The sequence below is a fragment of the Triticum urartu genome, chromosome 7 (genome assembly GCF_003073215.2).
Source record: "Triticum urartu cultivar G1812 chromosome 7, Tu2.1, whole genome shotgun sequence".
NCBI lineage: Eukaryota > Viridiplantae > Streptophyta > Magnoliopsida > Poales > Poaceae > Triticum > Triticum urartu.
Window position 1 is genome coordinate 563032465 of NC_053028.1, and position 13751 is coordinate 563046215.

Sequence of the window (13751 nt, forward strand, 5' to 3'; positions counted from 1 at the left end):
ATTCGCAAACGACTGGAATTTGAGAGATAGCATCCAATTCACCCTTCTCATTGAGAGAAAACAGACGGATAGTATCATCACGAGCGGCAAAGACAATTACATCCTCAGACGAATGAGTCAATTGAATCTGCCTGGCTGCACAATCAAGATGTGCCTTGTGCTTAGTAAGCCAATCCATTCCGAGAATAAGATCAATATCCGAGTTACCAAGAACAATTGGGGAAGAAAGGAACTTGTAATTGCCCAACGTGATAGAGACATCTGGGACGCAATTGTTAGAAGTCATTTGCTTGCCCGGAGACACAATCTTCAACGGAACAGGAATCCTTTCGGTCACAAAATCATACTTGGCCACAAATGGTGTTGAAATAAAAGAAAGCGATGCACCAGTGTCAAAAAGAACTTTTGCAGGAACATCGTTAACAGGAAGGTTACCCATGATCACATCTGGTGAGTCCTCTGCCTGAGCTGCATTCAGCAAATTGACCTTGGCATGCTTGGGGTTATGCTTGACCACAGCTGTACTTGCCGATCTGACAGGAGGAGGAGGAGGAAGACGCCTCTGATTGAAACACTTGTTGGCATAGTGACCCTTCTGTTGGCACTTGTTGCACATGACCTCTGAAAGCGGACGGTGATACGGAGCACTCGATCTTGGAGCTTGAGACGAAGTCTTGTTCTGAAAGCCAGGGTTGGGTGGGTGGGAAGAACCACTGCCACCTTTGCTCTTTTGCTGATACGGCTGACGGAACGGAGGAGGAGGAAGCCAATACTTCTGCTGCTTGGCCATTTGAGTAGAGGAAGGAGTAACATCTCTGACTCGCTTCTTGGAAGCATCACACCTCAACTGAGCAGCCTCTTGCTTCAGTGCCATGTTGTAGAACTCATCGTATCTCAAGGGCTCAAAGAGAACAAGAGCGAGCTGAATATCTTCTCTGAGACCACCCCTGAACTGATATATCATGCTCTTCTCATCAGGGACGTCCTGCTTGGCAAAGCGGGCAAGCTTCTGGAACAACTTGTTGTAGTCATAGATAGACAAAGAGCCTTGCTTCAGATTGCGGAATTCCTCACGCTTGCTTTCAACCATGCTCTGAGGAATATGATGAGCTCGAAAATCTTGACGAAAATCATCCCAAGTGATAACACGTCCACCTCTGGAGTCCTTGTACTGCTGGAACCATTCTGCAGCTTGATCTTTGAGTTGGAAGGAAGCGAACTTAACAAAGTCCTCAGGCCTGACGTTACTGCACTCGAAATGCTTGCACAGATCCACAAGCCAATCGTCAGCATCGGTTGCCTCAACTCAAGTGCTGAAAGTCTTTGGCCCGTTAGCAAGGAACTGGTTGAGTGTAGCAAAGTGATTCTGATTGCTGCCTTGATTCCCTTGGTTGCCTTGATTGCGCTCTTGAAGAATTTGCATGATCAACTGTGTGTTTGCATTGGTTGCGGCCATCACAGCTTGCCATGCCTCCGGAGGAGGTGGAGGTGGTGGCGGATCAGGATTCGGAGTCGTGCGCGTTGGAGGAGCCATCCTGAAGAGGTTGACGTCCATTAGCACATTGACAGACAAATATTGAAGCTGAATCCAACGGAATGAAAATTGCAACATATAGTCTTCCCATCCGAACCAAATGAACGAATGCATTCCTCTTGAAATGGTCACATATCCATAAATTGAGAAGCCACTTAGAATTAAGGTAGAGAAATAAATCAACAAGGTACGGATCAAGAACGAATAATCGGTAAGAAATCCCCATCTCAAACCAATATCCGTGGAAGAAGAACTAGAGCTACTAGAATTCCCACCTATGAAACTTCTTAACCTTTCCGGTTATGCAATCAGGTGTTGGGGATACAGGGGAAGCATAATATCTCACCCAAACTAGCAAATCCTACATCCAGCTGTATCCATCCTTCAACACATAACCAAGAAACCTTCGGAAACCATCTACCTCAACCTTCGAAAAGCATCCATTATACAAGTTATGGCGATACTCCCGAACTCCCGCCCCAGTACTGGGTGGCGTTGAGGTTATCTCACCAACGAACTGCATAAAAGAGATTTTCAATGTCGGCGTACTAAACTCAGGTATTCCAGAACTGCAACGATAAAATTATGATGACAACACCTCAGAGCTCAACTCCCCGGGACACTTCCGCTAAACCCCTGACAGGAGGCACCAAGACAATGTTCTCATCATAAAACCATCAGAATGATTCTAAGATACCCGCGTGATCCTAAATTTTTTTAGTGAAATTTGAGAAGAGAAGAGTCAAAACTCTATGTCAGGATGCCTTACCAGAGCGATGAGGAGACTGGGAAGTAAAAAGAATTCCTAAACTCTCCGATATATAATTCCTAAATAACTCAAAACATTTTTCTAGACACAACTCGGCCGCTAAAAACGATCAAGCAATGGGGCTCCTAAGGTCGGGGATGGCTCTGATACCAACTTGTAACACCCTCGATGCGACTATAGCTCCCACGTGTCGAGGCACGACTTAGAGACATAATCGCATTGAAGGCATATGTCGCAAGTTAGGCAATCTTCACAAACATCCCATGTAATATAATAATAAAAGGGGGGATAACATAGTTGGCTTACACTCGCCACGTCAATCAAGTGCATAAATAACATTACATCAACCAAACACTCATGGCCCGACTATGTTGCCAAAATAAAAGAGAACCCAACATGCGACACCGGTCCCAATCACCCCCAACTGGGCACCACTACTGATCATCGGGAAAGGAAACATAGTAACGTTGTGAGTCTTCGTCGAACTCCCACTTGAGCTCATACGCGTCTCCTGGAGCGGAATCATCAGGCCCTGCATCTGGTGTAATAGTAATCTGTGAGCCATAGGGACTCAGCAATCTCGCACCCTCGCGATCAAGACTATTTAAGCTTATAGGTATGGCAAGGTAAAAATAAGTGGAGCTGCAGCAAGCGACTAGCAAGTATGGTGGCTAACTTATTCGCAAAAGAGAGCGAGAAGAGGAGGCAAAGCGCGAGCGAGAAACTAGAGAACAACCTGCGCAAACATTACTCCAACACCGTATCCACTTCCCGGACTCCGCCGAGAAGAGGCCATCACGGTAACACACTCAGTTGATTCATTTTAAATAATTAAGGTTCAAGTTATCTACAACCGGACATTAACAAATTCCCATCTGCCCATAACCGCGGGCACGGCTTTCGAAAGTTCATCTGCCCATAACCGCGGGCACGGCTTTCGAAAGTTCAAATCCCTGCAGGGGAGTCCCAACTTAGCCCATGACAAGCTCTCACGGTCAAAGAAGGAATAGACCTCCTCCCAAGACGTTCCGATCAGAACTCGGTATCTCGTTCAAGACACTTCGACAGGTTAAAACAAAACCAGCAACAAAACACCGCCCAATTAACCCAACCCGATAAGGAACGCAAAATCCGGGAACATAACACCGATATGACGGAAACTAGGGCGGCAAGAGTGGAACAAAACACTAGGCGAGAGGCCGAGCCTTCCACCCTTTACCAAGTATATAGATGCATTAAGATAACAAGAAATAAATGTTCCAACAAAGGAACGGCTCCAATCTTCACCTGCAACTAGCAACGCTATAAGAGGGGCTGAGCAAAGCGGTAACATAGCCAATCAACGGTTTGCTAGGACATGGTGGGTTAGAGGTTTGACTTAGAGGTTTGACATGGAAATTTGGGAGGCTTGAAAGCAAGTGGTAGGCATCGTAGCATTGGCATAGCAAAAGAGCGAGCAAACTAGCATAGCAAAGATAGTAGTGATTTCGAGGGTATGATCATCTTGCCTGCACAGTTGTCAGAGTTGACTGGATCCTCGAACGCAAACTCAACGGGCTCCTCGTTAGCGAACACGTCTCCCGGCTCTACCCAAACAAGACAAACAAGCAACAAGGATACAATCAACCACGTGCAAACTCAAATAACACGATGCAAAGATGATATGCTATGCGGGATGCGATGCGGGATGCAAAATGCAAGATATGACAGGAAATGCATGAACCTGGCCTCAACTTGGAATTCCAAGTGTGCCACTGGAAATATGGGATGAAATCGCTTGAAAACGATATAAAGAACGCCGGAATCGGAGTTACGGTTTGGAAATGGCAAGCGATTCAAATATGACACCGATCTACGATTTACAGCAAGTAGGCATCTAAATGCAATGATATGAACATGCTACAGCACCCAAACAAGACAACAAAATACATGGCAGGGATGCATACAAGATTCTTAACAAAAGTCTAGCACTGAGCTACGGCCAATTCATCCATTAACAGGTTCAAACAAGCATGGCAAAAATGCATATGACAAACAGTTCTCAGACTTAGTGAAATTAACACTTGTCTGGAATTTCTGACCAGGTAGCTCTCTTCGGAGCCACAAAACTACATGCTACAGGATCAGAACATGGCAAAGTAAAGCATGGAATGGAGCTACTCAAAGATATTAAAAAAAGTCCCTTAGTGACCTTGAGCCAAAAGGGATCAGAAAATACAATTGCAAGCATGTGAACATAGCAGAAACATAATCAGATTTCAGACTTAGTGAAAACTGACACATGCTGAAATATAACTCAAGTAGGCATGTTTACGAGCTCGATGCACTCACTACAGAGCAAGTCATGGCATGAAAAGCATACATCCATCAAGAAGGCACAAAATTCAAGCTAGACATGCCAATAACAATAGCATAGCATGCACGGATCAACTACAACAACATCGGCAAAATTGCAAACAAGTTGACAATCTGCCCAGATTCACAAAGTAGCAAAAGTAGAGCTCGATTGACTCAAGCTAGGGTGCTCCATAATTTCAAACAAAGACATGGATGGATAGAGGGCAACAATATTAACGAAACTCCCTTACTGATCATCCTGAAAAGAGGCACGGATCACTAGGAAATAATATGAACATATGGCATCATGAGATAAACAGCTTCAGGACTTAGTGAAATTACTAAGTCCCTGAAAACAGAATTAGCAAGTGCACCACTTTGCAAGCTTGCACAAGTCACCACATACATCCTAAAAATACATGGGTTGCACCTCTGGAAAGATGACAAAACCTTTAACAAAACACATGTAGAGCATCAGGGCATATCGTGCACACATTAATCATGGCAAAAATGACAGAAGTGCTAAACGGAGTAGCAGATCTGATAATTATCTCAAGTAGCCCTCTTCTAACAGCATTTCGGGCATCAAGATGAGCCCAAATGAAAATAATGCAATGGAATGAAATGATGTACTCTCTGAGATGAAAATTTTGATATGCTATATGCATGAATCGGAGCTACGGATGCAAAGTTACGGAGCCGCGAACATGTGCACATGAACTGAAAATCTGGGACTTAGACGAAAATTTGACCTAGGGTTTTTTGGATCTAGATCTCGCACACGGAAATCGAGGCGGCCCGAGCACTGTAGACCGGCGGGGAAGGAGCTCGCCGGAGCCGGCGTTGACGGCGGGAGGCGGCGGGGCGAGGCCGGTGGCCGGGCGAGGCGTCGGCGGCGGAGGCGGCGGCCGGGCGAGGCGGCGGCGGCGGCCGTGGGAGGCGGCGGCGGCGGCCACCGGAGCGGGGCGGCGCGGCAGGGCGGCGAGAGGCGGAGCTGGGCGGCGCAGGAAGCGGGCCGCGGGGGCCGGCCGTGGGCTCCCGGGCCGCACGGTGGGAGGCGGCGGCGGGTGCCACGTGGCAACGCGGGAGAGGACGGCAGCGGTGTCCGGCGCGCGGAGATGATTTTTAGGGTTTCGGAGGTAGGAGGAGATCCGAAAATCGGGGGGTGTTTAAATAGGCATAGAGGGAGCTAGGAGAGTCCAAATGAGGTGCGGTTTTCGGCCATGCGATCGTGATCGAACGCTCTACATGATGGAGCAGAGTTCGGTGGGTTTTGGGCCAAATTGGAGGGGTGTTGGGCTGCAACACACACGAGGCCTTTTCGGTCCCTCGGTTAACCGTTGGAGTATCAAACGAAGTCCAAATGATACAAAACTTGACAGGCGTTCTACCGGTAGTAAACCAAGGCCTCTTGGCAAGTCTCGGTAAAATCCGGAAATGTTTAATCCCCACACACGAAAGAAAGCTAGAAATGACCACCGGAGGAGAACGAAGCGCCGGAATGCAAAACGGACAACGAGGAAAATGCTCGAATGCATGAGACGAACACGTATGCAAATGCAATGCACATGATGACATGATATGAGATGCATGACAATGATAACAACACACGGAGACAAAGACCCGAACCCGAGGAAATAAATATAACTTAACGCCGGAAACGGCAAGAGTTGGAGTACAAATTGGGAAAGTTACATCCGGGGTGTTACAGCATCGCAGCCCCAAACTTTCAGAAACGACAACTTTGGTTTCTTGCCAAACCACAGTTCATAAGGTGTCGTCTCAACGGATTTTGATGGTGCCCTATTTAACGTGAATGCGGCCGTCTCTAGAGCATAACCCCAAAACGATAGCGGTAAATCAGTAAGAGACATCATAGATCGCACCATATCTAGTAAAGTACGACTACGACGTTCGGACACACCATTACGCTATGGTGTTCCCGGTAGCGTGAGTTGCGAAACTATTCCACATTGTTTCAAATGTACACCAAACTCGTAACTCAAATATTCCCCTCCACGATCAGATCATAGGAATTTTATTTTCTTGTTACGATGATTTTCAACTTCACTCTGAAATTCTTTGAACTTTTCAAACGTTTCAGACTTATGTTTCATTAAGTAGATATACCCATATCTGCTTAAGTCATCTGTGAAGGTGAGAAAATAACGATATCCGCCACGAGCCTCAACATTCATCGGACCACATACATCTGTATGTATGATTTCCAATAAATCTATTGCTCTCTCCATAGTACCAGAGAAAGGTGTTTTTGTCATCTTACCCATAAGGCACGGTTCACAAGTACCAAGTGATTCATAATCAAGTGGTTCCAAAAGCCCATCAGTATGGAGTTTCTTCATGCGCTTTATATCGATATGACCCAAATGACAGTGCCACAAATAAGTTGCACTATCATTATCAACTCTGCATCTTTTGGCTTCAACACTATGAATATGTGTGTCACCACTATCGAGATTTAATAAGAATAGACCACTCTTTAAGGGTGCATGACCATAAAAGATATTACTCATATAAATAGAACAACCATTATTCTCTGATTTAAATGAATAACCGTCTCGCATCAAACAAGATCCAGATATAATGTTCATGCTTAACGCTGGCACCAAATAACAATTATTTAGGTCTAATACTAATCCCGAAGGTAAATGTAGAGGTAGCGTGCCGACTGCGATCACATCGACTTTGGAACCATTTCCCACGCGCATCGTCACCTCGTCCTTAGCCAATCTTCGCTTAATCCATAGTCCCTATTTCGAGTTGCAAATATTAGCAACAGAACCAGTATCAAATACCCAGGTGCTACTGCGAGCATTAGTAAGGTACACATCAATAACATGTATATCACATATACCTTTGTTCACCTTGCCATCCTTCTTATCCGCCAAATACTTGGGGCAGTTCCGCTTCCAGTGACCGGTCTGCTTGCAGTAGAAGCACTCAGTTTCAGGCTTAGGTCTAGGTTTGGGTTTCTTCTCTTGAGGAGCAACTTGCTTGCTGTTCTTTTTGAAGTTCCCCTTCTTCTTCCCTTTGCCCTTTTTCTTGAAACTAGTGGTCTTGTTGACCATCAACACTTGATGCTCCTTCTTGATTTCTACCTCCGCAGCTTTCAGCATTGCGAAGAGCTCGGGAATAGTAGTCTTATTCATCCCTTGCATATTATAGTTCATCACGAAGCTCTTATAGCTTGGTGGTAGTGATTGGAGCATTCTCTCAATGACGCAATCATCTGGAAGATTAACTCCCAATTGAATCAAGTGATTATTATACCTAGACATTTTGAGTATATGCTCACTGACAGAACTGTTCTCCTCCATCTTGCAGCTATAGAACTTATTGGAGACTTCATATCTCTCAATCCGGGCATTTGCTTGAAATATCAACTTCAACTCCTGGAACATCTCATATGCTCCATGACGTTCAAAACGTTGTTGAAGTCCCGATTCTAAGCCGTAAAGCATGGCACACTGAACTATCGAGTAGTCATCAGCTTTGCTCTGCCAGACGTTCATAACATCCGGTGTTGCTCCAGCAGCAGGAATGCACCCAGCGGTGCTTCCAGGACGTAATTCTTCTTTGCAGCAATGAGGATAATCCTCAAGTTATGGACCCAGTCCGTGTAATTGCTACCATCATCTTTCAACTTTGCTTTCTCAAGGAACGCATTAAAATTCAACGGAACAACAGCACGGGCCATCTATCTACAATCAAACATAAACAAGCAAGATACTATCAGGTACTAAGTTCATGATAAATTTAGGTTCAATTAATCATATTACTTAAGAACTCCCACTTAGACAGACATCCCTCTAATCCTCTAAGTGATTACGTGATCCAAATCAACTAAACCATGTCCGATCATCACATGAGATGGAGTAGTTTCATTGGTGAACATCACTATGTTGATCATATCTACCATATGATTCACGCTCGACCTTTCGGTCTCCGTGTTCCGAGGCCATATCTGTATATGCTTGGCTCGTCAAGTATAACCTGAGTATTCCGTGTGTGCAACTGTTTTGCACCCGTTGTATTTGAACGTAGAGCCTATCACACCCGATCATCACGTGGTGTCTCAGCACGAAGAACTTTCGCAACGGTGCATACTCAGGGAGAACACTTCTTGATAATTAGTGAGAGATCATCTTATAATGCTACCGTCAATCAAAGCAAGATAAGATGCATAAAAGATAAACATCACATGCAATCAATATAAGTGATATGATATGGCCATCATCATCTTGTGCTTGTGACTCCATCTTCGAAGCACCGTCGTGATCACCATCGTCACCGGCGCGACACCTTGATCTCCATCGTAGCATCGTTGTCGTCTCGCCAATCTTATGCTTCCACGACTATCGCTACTGCTTAGTGATAAAGTAAAGCATTACAGCGCGATTGCATTGCATACAATAAAGCGACAACCATATGGCTCCTGCCAGTTGCCGATAACTTGGTTACAAAACATGATCATCTCATACAATAAAATTTAGCATCATGTCTTGACCATATCACATCACAACATGCCCTGCAAAAACAAGTTACACGTCCTCTACTTTGTTGTTGCAAGTATTACATGGCTGCTACGGGCTTAAGCAAGAACCAATCTTACCTACGAATCAAAACCACAACGATAGTTTGTCAAGTTGGTGCTGTTTTAACCTTCGCAAGGACCGGACGTAGCCACACTCGGTTCAACTAAAGTTGGAGAAACTGTCACCCACTAGCCACCTTTGTGCAAAGCACGTCGGGAGAACCGGTCTCGCGTAAGCGTACGCGTAATGTTGGTCCGTCCAACAATACCGCCGAACCAAAGTATGACATGCTGGTAAGCAGTATGACTTATATCGCCCACAACTCACTTGTGTTCTACTCGTGCATATAACATCAACACATAAAACCAGGCTCTGATACCACTGTTGGGGAACGTAGTAATTTCAAAAAAATTCCTACGCACACGCAAGATCATGGTGATGCATAGCAACGAGAGGGGAGAGTGTGATCTACGTACCCTTGTAGACCGACAGCGGAAGCGTTAGCACAACACGGTTGATGTAGTCGTACGTCTTCACGGCCCGACCGATCAAGCACCGAAACTACGGCACCTCCGAGTTCTAGCACACGTTCAGCTCGATGACGATCCCCGGACTCCGATCCAGCAAAGTGTCGGGGAAGAGTTCCGTCAGCACAACGGCGTGGTGACGATCTTGATGTACTACCATCGCAGGGCTTCGCCTAAGCACCGCTACAATATTATCAAGGATTATGGTGGAAGGGGGCACCGCACACGGCTAAGAATATGATCACGTGGATCAACTTGTGTGTCTAGAGGTGCCCCCTGCCCCCGTATATAAAGGATCAAGGGGGGGGGGTGCGGCCGGCCAGGAGGAGGGCGCGCCAGGAGGAGTCCTACTCCCACCGGGAGTAGGATTCCCCCCTTTCCTAGTTGGAATAGGATTCGGCAGGGGGGAAAGAGGAGAGAGAGAAGGAAGGGGGGGCGGGGGCGCCGCCCCCCTCTCCTTGTCCTATTCGGACTAGGGGGAGAGGGGCGCGCGGCCCAGCCCTGGCCACCTCTCCTCTCTTCCACTAAAGCCCACTAAGGCCCATATACCTCCCGGGGGGTTCCGGTAACCTCCCGGTACTCCGGTAAAATCCCGATTTCATCCGGAACACTTCCGATATCCAAATATAGGCTTCCAATATATCAATCTTTATGTCTCGACCATTTCGAGACTCCTCGTCATGTCCGTGATCACATCCGGGACTCCAAACAAACTTCGGTACATCAAAATGCATAAACTCATAATATAACTGTCATCGAAACCTTAAGCGTGCAGACCCTACGGGTTCGAGAACAATGTAGACATGACCGAGACACGTCTCCGGTCAATAACCAATAGCGGAACCTGGATGCTCATATTGGCTCCTACATATTCTACGAAGATCTTTATCGGTCAGACCGCATAACAACATACGTTGTTCCCTTTGTCATCGGTATGTTACTTGCCCGAGATTCGATCGTCGGTATCTCAATACCTAGTTCAGTCTCATTACCGGCAAGTCTCTTTACGCGTTTCGTAATACATCATCTCACAACTAACTCATTAGTTGCAATGCTTGCAAGGCTTTATGTGATGTGCATTACCGAGAGGGCCTAGAGATACCTCTCCGACAATCGGAGTGACAAATCCTAATCTCGAAATACGCCAACCCAACATGTACCTTTGGAGACACCTGTAGAGATGCTTTATAATCACCCAGTTACGTTGTGATGTTTGGTAGCACACAAAGTGTTCCTCCGGTAAACGGGAGTTGCATAATCTCATAGTCATAGGAACATGTATAGTTCATGAAGAAAGCAATAGCAACATACTAAACGATCGGGTGCTAAGCTAATGGAATGGGTCATGTCAATCACATCATTCTCCTAATGATGTGATCCCATTAATCAAATGACAACACATGTCTATGGTTAGGAAACATAACCATCTTTGATTAACGAGCTAGTCAAGTAGAGGCATACTAGTGACGTTTGGTTTGTCTATGTATTCACACAAGTATTATGTTTCCGGATAATACAATTCTAGCATGAATAATAAACATTCTAGCATGAATATTATTGCCTCTAGGGCATATTTCCTTCATCGGTGACCATGTCTAGCTGCCGCGCCTTCACCCCCGAGCTGCGTAGCGTCGCCTGGCCGGGCAAGTTCAAGCCAGATATGCCTCCTCGCTACGATGACATCCCTGACCCCGCGGAGTTCCTGTAGCTCTACAAGCTGAGCATCGAGGCGGACAATGGCGATGAGAAAGTCGTCGAACTGGTTTCCCATGGCTATCAAGGATAGCCCCTGCTCCTGGCTCCTGAACCTGCCCCCAGGCTCGATTTCCTCCTGGGACAAGATGCACAACCGCTTCATCGCCAACTTCCAGGGCACTCGCGACCACCCCCTAGTCGCGGGTGACCTGCGCCGCATCAAGCAACAACCAGGAGAGACCCTGCTGAAAGTACAACTATCCCTGGGTGGTTTTCGTAATTCCTAACAACATATAGCTCATTGAGATAACATTATTCCAAGATTAATATTTCAGGAAAAGCTCAATGAATGGCATGGCATGGATGAGGAAAGTGGATCCCTCAAAATTCTAAGGACAAAAGTTTGGCTCAAGCTTGAAGCTCAAGACTCTACATTTAATATTTTAGTGATCCAAGATCACATTGAGTCTATAAGAAAATCCAATACTATCAAGGAGGGATGAGGTGTTGCTTAATGGCTTGCTTGCTCAAAATGCTTAGTGATATGCTCCAAAATCCTCAACTACCTTCCCACATCCACATATGACCTAAACCAAAAGTCAAACTCAGCCCCACCGATTCTTTCTATCCGGCGCCACCGAGTTTCAAATGTCATAGCCATTGCCACAAACCCTAGGCAAATCGGTCTCACCGATAGGGATCTCGGTCTCACCGAGATGGGATTGTAATCTCTCTATTTCCCTTCGTAACATTTCGGTCTTACCGAGATGAGCGATTGGTCCCACCGAGATTGCAATGTAAACTCTCTGTTTCCCTTTTGTAACATTTTGGTCTCACCGAGATGAGCGAATCGGTCCCACCGGGTTTACCTGACCAACTCTCTGGTTAGCTTATTACCAAAATCAGTCCCACAAAGTTTGTGTAATCGGTCACACCGAGATTACGTTATGCCCTAACCCTAACCATATCGGTCCTACCGAGTTGCATCTCAGTCCCACCGAAAATCCTAACGGTCACTAGGTTTGCTGAATCGCTCCGACCGAGTTTAACCATTCGGTCCCACCGAGTTTGGCAAATTGTGTGTAACGGTTAGATTTTGTGTGGAGGCTATATATAACCCTCCACCCACTCTTCATTCGTGGAGAGATCCATCAGAACATACCTACACTTCCAATACACATTTTCTGAGAGAGAACCACCTACACTTGTGTTGAGGTCAAGATATTCCATTCCAACCATATGAATCTTGATCTCTAGACTTCCCCAAGTTGCTTTCCACTCAAATATTCTTTCCACCAAATCCAAATCCTGTGAGAGAGAGTTGAGTGTTGGGGATACTATCATTTGAAGCACAAGGGCAAGAAGTTCATCATCAACACACCATTTGTTACTTCTTGGAGAGTGGTGTCTCCTAGATTGGCTAGGTGTCACTTGGGAGCCTCCGACAAGATTGTGGAGTTGAACCAAGGAGTTTGTAAGGGCAAGGAGATCACCTACTTCATGAAGATCTACCGCTAGTGAGGCAAGTCCTTCATGGGTGACGGCCATGATGGAATAGATAAGGTTGCTTCTTCGTGGACCCTTCGTGGGTGGAGCCCTCCGTGGACTCGCGCAACCGTTACCCTCCGTGGGTTGAAGTCTCCATCAACGTGGATGTACGATAGCACCACCTATCAGAACCACGACAAAACAACCGTGTCTCCAATTGCGTTTGAATCCTCCAAACCCTTCCCTTTACATTCTTGCAAGTTGCATGCTTTACTTTCCGCTGCTCATATACTCTTTTGCATGCTTGCTTGAATTGTGTGGAGATTGCTTGACTTGTGCTAAGATAGCTAAAATCTACCAAGAACTAAAATTGGGAAAAGGCTAGATTTTTATTTGGTCAAGTAGTCTAATCACCCCCCTCTAGACATACTTTCGATCCTACAAGTGGTATCAGAGCTTTGGTCTCCATTTGCTTTGATTTCCATAGCTTTTGGCGGTCATAGCCTTGGTTTCACAACCTAGGAGAGTATGGCGTCTAGCGAGGGAAATTATCACCGTAGAGGTCCTTACTTTGATGGCACTATTTTGCTAGTTGGAAGCATAAGATGAAAATGCATATTCTTGGACATAACCCCGCCGTTTGGGCTATTGTGTGTATTGGCTTGCAATGTGAATTCTTTGATGGGAAAGAACCGAACTGTGAAGCTACCGCAGAAGAGTTGAAGATGCTGCAATACAACGCTGAAGCTTGTGATATCCTCTTCAACGGATTGTGCCCCGAAGAATTCAACAAAATCAGCCGTCTTGAGAATGCAAAGCAAATTTGGGATACTTTGATTGATATG